The following is a 12,801-nucleotide window of genomic DNA, read 5'->3' as shown; positions in this document are numbered from 1 at the left end:
GGTGGCCTGCGTGGACACGATGAGCCGAAATGGCCTCCAGCTATGCTGTAAATTTCTATTTACAACTTAATCTTCTACAAGCTTAATTATACAGAATGATCCATAATTTTCTGTCAAAATAATGGTGAGGCTAATGGCTTGTGCTGTTATTTATGTGCAAATATTACAGCAACTTCAGGCAAGGGCAGATGCGTGGTTAAACTCAGACATCAAAAAGTTACTGTCTGAGATTAACTTCGCAAAAACGGCATCTCACTGACCATCTCACTATTGAAATGCATTGAATAGTGAGAATTTCCTATACTTGCACTCTAGATACAAACTAAACTTGCCACAGAAAGTTAAATTTTGTCCATTTCAGTCTAAGTATTCTTTTAACAGATTGACCATTTGTACTGTCCTTTTTCTGTCCTTCTGCGCCTGCGTCCTCTGGTCTCTGCCTCCGACACCGTCCGTCTCAAATGGACAAGATTTAACTTTCTGAGGTAAGTTTAGTTAGAAACATAGAAACATAGAAAATAATGCAGGAGCAGGCCATTCAGCCCTTCTAGCCTGCACCGCCATTCAATGAGTTCATGGCTGAACATGAAACTTCAGTACCCCCTTCCTGCTTTCTCGCCATACCCCTTGATCCCCCGAGTAGTAAGGACTTCATCTAACTCCCTTTTGAATATATTTAGTGAATTGGCCTCAACTACTTTCTGTGGTAGAGAATTCCACAGGTTCACCACTCTCTGGATGAAGAAGTTTCTCCTCATTTCGGTCCTAAATGGCTTACCCCTTATCCTTAGACTGTGACCCCTGGTTCTGGACTTCCCCAACATTGGGAACATTCTTCCTGCATCTAACCTGTCTAAACCCGTCAGAATTTTAAACATTTTTATGAGGTCCCCTCTCAGTCTTCTGAACTCCAGTGAATACAAGCCCAGTTGATCCAGTCTTTCTTGATAGGTCAGTCCCACCATCCCGGGAATCAGTCTGGTGAATCTTCGCTGCACTCCCTCAATAGCAAGAATGTCCTTCCTCAAGTTAGGAGACAAAAACTGTACACAATACTCCAGGTGTGGCCTCACCAAGGCCCTGTACAACTGTAGCAACACCTCCCTGCCCCTGTACTCAAATCTCCTCGCTATGAAGGCCAACATGCCATTTGCTTTCTTAACCGCCTGCTGTATCTGCATGCCAACCTTCAATGACTGATGTACCATGACACCCAGGTCTCGTTGCACCTTCCCTTTTCCTAATCTGTCACCATTCAGATAATAGTCTGTCTCTCTGTTTTTACCACCAAAGTGGATAACCTCACATTTATCCACATTATACTTCATCTGCCATTCATTTTCCCACTCACCTAACCTATCCAAGTCACTCTGCAGCCTCATAGCATCCTCCTCGCAGCTCACACTGCCACCCAACTTAGTGTCATCCGCAAATTTGGAGATACTACATTTAATCCCCTCGTCTAAATCATTAATGTACAATGTAAACAGCTGGGGCCCCAGCACAGAACCTTGCGGTACCCCACTAGTCACTGCCTGCCATTCTGAAAAGTACCCATTTACTCCTACTCTTTGCTTCCTGTCTGACAACCAGTTCTCAATCCACGTCAGCACACTACCCCCAATCCCATGTGCTTTAACTTTGCACATTAATCTCTTGTGTGGGACTTTGTCGAAAGCCTTCTGAAAGTCCAAATACACCACATCAACTGGTTCTCCTTTGTCCACTTTACTGGAAACATCTTCAAAAAATTCCAGAAGATTTGTCAAGCATGATTTCCCTTTCACAAATCCATGCTGACTTGGACCTATCAAGTCACCATTTTCCAAATGCGCTGCTATGACATCCTTAATAATTGATTCCATCATTTTACCCACTACTGAGGTCAGGCTGTTTTCTCTCTCCTTTTTTAAAAAGTGGGGTTATATTGGCTACCCTCCACTCGATAGGAACTGATCCAGAGTCAATGGAATGTTGGAAAATGACTGTCAATGCATCCGCTATTTCCAAGGCCACCTCCTTAAGTACTCTGGGATGCAGTCCATCAGGCCCTGGGGATTTATCGGCCTTCAATCCCATCAATTTCCCCAACACAATTTCCCGACTAATAAAGATTTCCCTCAGTTCCTCCTCCTTACTAGACCCTCTGACCCCTTTTATATCTGGAAGGTTGTTTGTGTCCTCCTTAGTGAATACTGAACCAAAGTACTTGTTCAATTGGTCTGCCATTTCTTTGTTCCCCGTTATGACTTCCCCTGATTCTGACTGCAGGGGACCTACGTTTGTCTTTACTAACCTTTTTCTCTTTACATACCTATAGAAACTTTTGCAATCCGCCTTAATGTTCCCTGCAAGCTTCTTCTCGTACTCCATTTTCCCTGCCCTAGTCAAACCCTTTGTCCTCCTCTGCTGAGTTCTAAATTTCTCCCAGACCCCGGGTTCGCTGCTATTTCTGGCCAATTTGTATGCCACTTCCTTGGCTTTAATACTATCCCTGATTTCCCTAGATAGCCACGGTTGAGCCACCTTCCCTTTTTTATTTTTACGCCAAACAGGAATGTACAATTGTTGTAATTCATCCATGCGGTCTCTAAATGTCTGCCATTGCCCATCCACAGTCAACCCCTTAAGTATCATTCGCCAATCTATCCTAGCCAATTCACGCCTCATACCTTCAAAGTTATCCTTCTTTAAGTTCTGGACCATGGTCTCTGAATTAACTGTTTCATTCTCTATCCCAATGCAGAATTCCACCATTCCCCAAGGGGCCTTGCACAATGAGATTGCTAATTAATCCTCTCTCATTACACAACACCCAGTCTAAGATGGCCTCCCCGCTAGTTGGTTCCTCGACATATTGGTCTAGAAAACCATCCCTTATGCACTCCAGGAAATCCTCTTCCACTGTATTGCTTCCAGTTTGGCTAGCCCAATCTATGTGCATATTAAAGTCACCCATTATAACTGCTGCACCTTTATTGCATGCACCCCTAATTTCCTGTTTGATGCCCTCCCCAACATCACTACTACTGTTTGGAGGTCTGTACACAACTCCCACTAACGTTTTTTGCCCTTTGGTGTTCTACCCATATAGATTCCACATCATCCAAGCTAATGTCTTTCCTAACTATTGCATTAATCTCCTCTTTAACCAGCAATGCTACCCCACCTCCTTTTCCTTTTATTCTATCCTTCCTGAATGTTGAATACCCCTGGATGTTGAGTTCCCAGCCCTGATCATCCTGGAGCCACGTCTCCATAATCCCAATCACATCATATTTGTTAACATCTATTTGCACAGTTAATTCATCCACCTTATTTTGGATACTCCTTGCATTAAGACACAAAGCCTTCAGGCTTGTTTTTTTAATACCCTTTGTCCTTTTAGAATTTTGCTGTACAGTGGCCCTTTCTGTTCTTTGCCTTGGGTTTCTCTGCCCTCCACTTTTCCTCATCTCCTTTCTGTCTTTTGCTTTTGCCTCCTTTTTGTCTCCCTCTGTCTCCCTGCATTGGTTCCCATCCCCCTGCCATATTAGTTTAACTCCTCCCCAACAGCACTAGCAAACACTCCCCCTAGGACATTGGTTCCGGTCCTGCCCAGGTGCAGACCGTCTGGTTTGTACTGGTCCTACCTCCCCCAGAACCGGTTCCAATGCCCCAGGAATTTGAATCCCTCCCTGCTGCACCACTGCTCAAGCCACGTATTCATCTGCGCTATCCTGCGATTCCTACTCTGACTAGCACGTGGCAATGGTAGCAATCCCGAGATTACTACTTTTGAGGTCCTACTTTTTAATTTAGCTCCTAGCTCCTTAAATTCGTTTCGTAGGACCTCATCCCTTTTTTTACCTATGTCGTTGGTACCAATGTGCACCACGACAACTGGCTGTTCTCCCACCCGCTCTGAGACATCCTTGACCCTTGCACCAGGGAGGCAACATACCATCCTGGAGTCTCGGTTGCGGCCGCAGAAACGCCTATCTATTCCCCTCACCATTGAATCCCCTATCACTATCGCTCTCCCACTCTTTTTCCTGCCCTCCTGTGCAGCAGAGCCAGCCACGATGCCATGAACTTGGCTGCTGTTGCCCTCCCCTGAAGAGGCATCCCCCCAACAGTACTCAAAGCGGTGTATCTGTTTTGCAGGGGGATGACCACAGGGGACCCCTGCACTACCTTCCTTGCACTACTCTTCCTGCTGGTCTTCCATTCGCTATCTGGCTGAGGACCCTTCTCCTGCGGTAAGACCAACTCACTACACGTGATACTCATGTCATTCTCAGCATCGTGGATGCTCCAGAGTGAATCCACCCTCAGCTCCAATTCCACAACGCGGACCGTCAGGAGCTCGAGGCGGTTACACTTCCCACACACGTAGTCGTCAGGGACACCGGAAGTGTCCCTGAGTTCCCACATGGTACAGGAGGAGCATAACACCCGACCGAGCTCTCCTGCCATGACTTATCCCTTAGATACACTTAACTTGGCAACAACAATGCTAAAAGTTACTGACTGATATAAAAAAGAAAAAGAAAAACTACTCACCAATCACCAGCAATCACTTACCCCCTAGGCTGTGACGTCACCTTTCTGTTTCTTTCTACTTCTTTTTTGCCTTCTACTTGTAGCTGCACAAGTCACGCCTCACTAACGAACTCCCGACGCCACCGCGGCCTTTTATAGGCCTCTCGCCGACCCCGGACTCACGCCTCACTAACGAACTCCCGACGCCTCTCGCGGCCTTTTATAGGCCTCTCGCCGACCCCGGACTCACGCCTCACTAACGAACTCCCGACGCCTCTCGCGGCCTTTTATAGGCCTCTCGCCGACCCCGGACTCACGCCTCACTAACGAACTCCCGACGCCTCTCGCGGCCTTTTATAGGCCTCTCGCCGACCCCGGACTCACGCCTCACTAACGAACTCCCGATGCCTCTCGCGGCCTTTTATAGGCCTCTCGCCGACCCCGGACTCACGCCTCACTAACGAACTCCCGATGCCTCTCGCGGCCTTTTATAGGCCTCTCGCCGACCCCGGACTCACTAACGAACTCCCGACGCCTCTCGCGGCCTTTTATAGGCCTCTCGCCGACCCCGGACTCATGCCTCACTAACAATGGTTTGCATCTACAATGGTTGAAATCTAGAAGTCATGACACTGTCATGATTCATTTCATGCCCAATAAACCTGATAACAATCCATGACCCACACACAATGCCACATCTGGGGAGGTGGGGTAGTAAGGTCATGCACTTGCACTGGGGTAAGGGCCTTCGGCTGGAACTTGTGCGGCTTTTGCTGGGTTGGTGGAGATCTATCTTCTCTGGCTTCTGAATTCAGAATGGATCGAATTACACTTCGCAAAGTCAGTCAAAATTTGGGCTGGGTGGTTCCAGTTACACATTCCAGAGAAACGTCAAAGTGTGGCTTATCCTCCAAGGGGACCAATCAGCAATCAGGTCATGTGATAATGGAGAGCCAATCAGAGACAATGCGACCATAGTACAAATAACTGCGTCCTCCTTTTAATGACATGGTAAGTGTTAATCACTGCCAGCTAACCTCTCTGGCACTGAAAATTAATTATTATAATTGTGGAGTCTCATTCCCATAGGCTTTAATTGTTATTGGAGATTTTAAAAATGTAAAATTCTATTTTCTTTTACTTTTCCTTTCTGTCTCTTTTTTTTTCTCTCTCTCTCCCAATTCAGTCTTTCTTTCCCTCTCTTTATTTCTCTTTCTGTACCTGATTTGACATTGAATTCACCCACTCTAATTCACCTTACTTCTCTGTCCTTGCGCTGTTTATTTCTCAATCCTTCGATCTGATTGATTAAGGAGATAAACAGTTGCTGAGGAAAGGAGATGTTCTGATGAAAGGTCATTGACCTGAAAAGTCCACAGACTTTTTTGGGTTGGCAGGCTGTAACTAATGGGGTCAGTCCTTGGGCCTCAGCTATTCACAATCTATATCAATGATTTGGATGAGGGGACCAAATCTAATATATCCAAGTTTGCTGATGAAACAAAGCTAGGTGGGAATGTAAGTTGTGAGGAGGATGCAAAGAAGCTTCAAGGGGATATAGACAGGTTAAGTGAGTGGACAAGAACATGGCAAATGGAATATAATGTGGAGAAATGTGAAGTTATCTACTTTAGTAGGAAAAATAGAAAAGCAAAGTATTTTTAAAATGGTGAGAGATTGGGAAATGTTGGTGTTCAGAGGGACCTGGGTGTCCTTGTACACGAATCACTGAAAGTTAACATGCAGGTACAGCAAGCAATTAAGAAAGAAAATGTTATGTTGGTCTTTATTACAAGATGATTTGAGCATAAGAGTAAAGAGTGTAAAAATTGCCCTCCAACCGAAATGGGTTGTTTTTGCCATAGCTGCAATTCAGTCGCTTCTTAAGCGACATTCGGCTTTGGTTTTTTTTTGTTTTGATCCGGAAGTCGGTCTTAATGGGGGAGGTGACTACACCTGAGGGGCAAAGACACTGCGGTGACAGCAACTGAGGGGCAGAAGTTGGGTGCATTGCGGAGTCACCGCCGCGATGACATCATCACAGCGCCGTGTCACCACAGCTTTCCCCTTCACTTAAAGGGAAGAGCCTTTGCGATTTCATAATTTCGGCTCCACCAGGGAGGGTTTAAGTCGGGCCAGCGGCCCGGCACCCAGGAGGGAGTACAAGGTTGCTTGTTGGCACACCAGCCAAACCCGGGGGCATAATTGTCCAGCTGACATGATAGTTGGCCACCAAAAATAACATGGCACAGGGACAGTGAGCCCTCCCCTTTAAGGGAAGCCACACCGCCGCTGCAGAAGGCCACAGCTTCACTGGACCACCCGGAAAAAGCTTGTTTTTGGCTCTGCTGGGTGGGCCGAAGATTTTCCGAGGGAAATGTCGCGGTCGGGGGGTTAGACCATGACGGTGATGACACGCTTAAGGCAGATCAGCAGCAGCAGATCAGTAAGGGAGGAATCAGGGCACAGCCAGAAAAACTCAGGAGGGCAATTGGACTATCAGCAGCCATGCCACCAAAAGTCGCTGGCTACTCTACTCTGCAGCGTGGCCACTGATTTGCGGTGGTAACAGGCCTTAAGGTATGGGGTAATTTCGGCCCCAAGATGTTTTACTGCAAATATATAGTGCCCTGGTGAGACCACACTTGGAGTATTGTGTACAGTTTTGGTCTCCTTACCTAAGGAAGGATATACTTGCCATAGAGGGAGTGCAATAAAGGTTCACCAGACCGATTCCTGGGATGGGGGGGATTGTCCTATGAGGAGAGATTGAGTAGACTAGGCCTATATTCTCTAGAGTTTAGAAGAATGAAAGGTGATCTCATTGAAACATACAAAATGATTACAGGGCTTGACAGGGTAGATGCACGGAGTTTGTTTCCTCTGGCTGGGGAGTCTAGAATCAGGCACCACAGTCTTAGAATAAGGGGGTCGGCCATTTAGGACTGAGATGAGGAGAAACTTCTTCACTCAGAAGGTGGTGAATCTTTGGAAATCTCTACCCCAGAGGGCTGTGGAGCCTCAGTTGTTGAGTATATTTAAGTCAAAGATTGATAGATTTTGGTTATTAAGGGAATCAAGGGATATGGGGATAGTGCAGGCAAGTGGAGTTGAGGTCGAAGATAAGGCACTATCTCAATGAATGGCAGAGCAGGCTCGAGGGGTCAAATCGCCTATTCCTGCTTTGTCTTATGCTGCCTGGCCTTCTGAGTGTTTCTGGCATTTTCTGTTTTTATTTTACACAGTTCACTCAAGTCCCAGATGCCCTGTTTCCCTCGCTATGACGTTATCAACTCACAGTTTCAGCAACTTGCCACGCAAAATTTAAAAAAACTTAAATGTGCAAGGGCCAGGCTAACTAACTGCCATTAAATGCCCTGCCACAGCAAATTATGGCCCATTAAGTTGTTGTATTCAAACATGAGTGCCTTTTACAAAAAGTTTGTTGAAGTCAAATCCAATAAATTTCTTCCCATCTCCTTTCCTCATCAGCACCATCCTTGCAGCAATAAAAACTGCCACACTACTATTTGGCATCTTCTCCTCCCAGGTCCACTCCAAAATGTGCAGACGCTTCAAAATGTCATTTGTGATCAGTTTTTTTCTGTTTCAGTAAAAAAAATTATAACACCTTCACATTCAGGTGGTCATTATCTTTACTACAAAGCAATGTTCCCTCGCTGCGCAGCAGCGAAGCGCTCTGCAGCTCCCACATAACGGCTCACCGTCTTTTAAATAGAAAAAAAACGCGCATGCGTGTTATTTTGAATGGGCTGCGCAGCCCTTAATGGGGCCGTGCACCCAAAAAAAATTAAAGGGAACATTGCTGCAAAGGTTTCTCTTATCTGATTTTATACAAAGCATCTATGATAGTCTAATGCAGACTCACTTTGCACTGACTCCATAAGCCAACAACTATAAATTATTACAATCTGTGGGAGGTATGCCTTCCCACAGCAGTGTCTTTATGAATGAAAATGTTGCAGCAGAAGGGGTTGAGCCTACGTCCTATTGCTGGTATTAAAAAATCTGATGTTACTCCATTGGGCTGCATCACTGCGCCATCCTTACAACATTAACATTATAACATTTTACAAGCTGGTACCTTATTTACAGTTGAAAACATGTTAAACCAAACTGTGCTGGTGACTTTATACAGGGTATTGTTATATCAGAGCTGTTTCACACAGTGCATCGTGATGACTTTAAAGGAGCAGTTTTCTAACTTTGTGCCGTCAGTGGGGAGGAGGTTTGCTCACCAGCAACAGATTCTGATTATTCAGGAGGGGACGTGCATAATTTTCTGACTGATTATTTTTGCACTCCCTGAATTTCCAATGTGCAACTTCCACTAGGTGAGGTCCCCCTGCGAAGAAATTCTACTTTCTAACTTCTTTAAAAATAAGACACTACCTTATAACTTATTTAAAAATTCTACCACATAACCTCTTTAAAAATAAGACGAGCTGGATTTAAAAATCCTAGCTATGAAGGAATTCTGGCCTTCAAGGACTGACCCTTGATAAGTTACATTATTAACTTCTTGAAACAGGACAATTGTTGAAATAAGCAGTCAGTTTGAATGGCCTAATCTGGATTGTTATAAACAAATGGCAGCTACTCTCTTGACTGCAGATGCCAAATCGAACAATGAATACATTACAAACACGCAAGTTCTGTCGAAGGTTCATTGACCCGAAACGTTAACTCTGCTTCCTCTCCACAGATACTGCCTGACCTGCTGAGATTTCCAGCATTTTCTGTTTTTATTCCAGATTCCAGCATCCACAGTATTTTGCTTTTGAATGAATACATGCAAATACACCAGTTAGTTCAGTTGAATTAGCAAAACGTCAAGTAGCTCACATAAACAAATCTAAATGCTTGGGAAGTTACTGGATAACACATCATGAAACAAACACTCAAGTGTCCAAAGCACACACAAATAACATCTACACTTTGAACATAAATGGTAAATTCACAATAATATTGATGCAGGAGCTAGGAATGCAAGGCTCAACAAGAAAATAATTAATGATGATAAACTTGAGATCTTATGAAACAGGGAAAAAAGGGTATAAATATTGAAAGATCAAATGAGAGAGTTAGACTAGCTTTAATGGGCAAAAGCGTATCTCGACTACAGAGCAAGGCAAAAGGCATCTACTTCTCAGGGATTGAAGATAACTGCCATCTTGATAAATACATGGCTATCTTGCTTAAACAATTTTAATAATTATAATAATGTAACGAAGTTTAGATTTTAAAGTAAGATTCTCTACTGGAAATAAGATTGTATTTTCACCTTTTTTAGAACTGTTAATGTTGCGATTGACTGACTCACCAACTGTAAATTGCATATCTTTAAATAAATCTCAATATATTTTTGAATAGTCTCTCATAGTCTTCTGTATCAATAACTCACGAAACACAACTCAAGTACACTCTTTTGGTGAAGAGGTACATTACCGAGGTGAGACCCTCCCCCCTTCCAGGCCCTTACAATATCCAGGATAATTACAATCTGGCTAAGACTTATTAAAAAGTGCTATCCCACTGCTTACCCTTTTCCTAAAAAAAGGTGATCCCTCCCCTTAAAACTACAGCTCTATTGGATATTGGTAATTCCTGTCTTTGTATTCAGAAGGTAGCCCATGATTTCTTCCATTAATCGCGCAGACATAATGGGCTGAAATGGCCTCCTTCCGTGCTGTAAATTTCTATGATTCTATGATTCTATGAACACTCTGAACTAGTCAGTTAGGATTCCTGGAACTTTACAAGGGTACGTGCTCAGCATTAGTCAAACGAAACAGTTACTTGATTGTTCTGCCAAATCTTTTATCCTTCTCTGTAACTATCAAATGCACAACAGATTCAAATAGCGAAAATTCACTTTGATCTCAGCAGCTGTTGATTCAATTAAATTGGCAGGGAACCGTTGATATTGTGGACAAGACTCCAAAATGTATTGTGATTGCATGAGAAACTGTTAAAATAACAGTCTTATTTTGATTTAGTCAACCAAATTTATTGCAACTGAAGTTACTTGTGTATATTTGTTTTTTTTTTGGCACATTTCTGTTGAACAGGGCAGTTGCTAGAGTAATGAAAGTAGGATTAATAAAATGGTGCTATGGCAAATCTTTAAAATCATGGCACTGGCACCATCTGCTCCTGCTATGGCAACCTTTTCTGTTCAGAGAATGTTAAAGACCCTGGTGCAAAGTTGTAAATGTAATCAGTTTAGTCTATCTTATATACAGTCTTATGCCACTCCTGAACTAAGATGACTTTCTCTTCTCCTACCCCCCACAACCAGTATTTCTTTCATTTCATATGGAAAGACCTCACATTTGTTTGGCTTCTCACTCAGCAGCGCAGCTGAGAATAGGAACTCATAACATGGGAAATCACCGGCACAAACTTATATCCTACCACTCAGTGCCATCATGCAGGACTGTCAATGCACTGTGCCACTGTGCTATCTACATATTGTAAATTGGAAAAGCCAATGCCAATCTGCAGAGACTAAAGAGCTTAGTGTAAAAAGGTTGATTTGAGAAGAATGACATTAATGGGTAAGTCAATTATGCTGCAGATGTAATAATTCGTATCTTAATGAAATTGTACATGTGGTTTCTTTCAGTATTATTTTATACTCACAACACTGGCAATGCTTTTTAAAGCAACAAGAACTCTAGTTAGCTCCTGTATTTATTCCTGTCTTTTGTTTTTCTTGTTGCCCTTCATACTGCAGGTGTGGCAGTATGGACCATTGAATCCCCTTTGCTAATGCACTGTAGTTAGTAACACTTTTTATGATGTCACAACATCAGCTCTGATCTCAAAACTTCCTTGTGACATCACAATAACCTTCGCTCTTTCAGTCTGAGTGCAGCCACAGCTTGAAACTAACAGTGATATAAAATACCAGCTTTAAAGCTTTGCCTGTGGAACAATCCTAACAAGAAAAAAGCTTATATTATTTTTGTCCTACTTATGCATTTAGCCTTCATGGAAAAATAAACTCTTAGAACAAACTGGACAATAGCAGTAATAGTCCCCATTGTGAATCAGCTGTTTCTTAATGCAGAAGAGGGTTCAATGATCCATCCCACATCTACCTCATCCCAGTGGCTAATATTCATATGTGAACTTGGAACATCAGTGCCTGGAGTCTCAAAGCATGATCCTATTCTTTCAGTGGATTCTAGGTCAACTTTTGAGGATACCAATGGGTGACTGGGTGGTGAAGTCAATTAAGTGCTGACTTTTCCATCTGTGGCACCTGGGTTGAAATCTAACCCAGAATGATAAGCTGAAAGCATTGGTAGTCGTTTAGCCATTAGCTCCCTCACTCTCCTTCTACATAGATATATATGGGGGATATTTTACAAAAAGACAATTCTCAGTAAGCGAGACTCCCTGCTGGGAGGGTGATTTCATAAAATCACCTACGCAAATTTAGGCCAACTCAATCCAGTTCCTATTACAACTGTACAATCCACACCTAATTCAGCATTAACTGATGCCACAGGATGGCTGGCATTGAAAATGGAATATGTCAATCTGAAACAATAGGGATGCTCTTCTAAGGTTGGGGCTGAGCATAGGGAACAACCATATCGCATCAGACATGAGAATGCTGAATGGCGACACTGGGGCCTTGAACTTTCTGCTCTTGTCCAGCCAGGGAAGAAGTGGAAGTGGGATGGGAAGGACTGCAAATCAATGCAGGATCAGGCAGTGACAAAGAAGCACCCCAGGATGAACCACTGCAGTTTTTTGCTCTCTGCTCTGCCAACCAGAGAAACATTTGCCCACCCAAGGATGCAGGGATGAAAATGAGCTCCCTGCATCCTTATAATACCATTAACTGTAAACCCCACATACCCCACCACTGTTTTAGGTGCCAAACAGAGTGTTCACCTGTATAAAACAGGCACTCTTTTGTTGCCTGGATACAGTGAATGCTTATCCTGAGGTCAGAAAGTGTGCTATTGTTTGTGAGTGACCCTAGTGATTACACTTGCTCTTCATTTCTCTATTAGTGAATCCACTAATAGTGAATATGGTGTTAGTATATCAGCTTTAAAGGATAAATCATCATTTCTCCTGACCTCAACCCATCTATTTTCCATCTTCCCAACCACAACTGCCAGAAAACCAATCAATGATGACTTTCCCCAGAATCCCATTATTCCAGGCTGCCACAGAGGACATGGAAGAGCAGAATTGAAGGGAAAGAGGGTAAGATTACAACATGCACGGGAG

The 12,801-nt window shown here is 43.6% G+C and overlaps 1 pseudogene; it reads right to left on the bottom strand.

The window, feature by feature from the left end:
* Positions 1–7,938: 7,938 nt before the first annotated feature.
* LOC139229926 (ileal sodium/bile acid cotransporter-like) overlaps positions 7,939–12,801 on the bottom strand; it is a 110,647-nt pseudogene continuing 105,784 nt past the window's right edge.

This window comes from Pristiophorus japonicus, chromosome 2 (genome assembly GCF_044704955.1).
Source record: "Pristiophorus japonicus isolate sPriJap1 chromosome 2, sPriJap1.hap1, whole genome shotgun sequence".
Lineage (NCBI taxonomy): Eukaryota > Metazoa > Chordata > Chondrichthyes > Pristiophoridae > Pristiophorus > Pristiophorus japonicus.
Note: the sequence above shows the minus strand (reverse complement) of the source record. Positions and strands in the feature narration are given on the sequence as shown.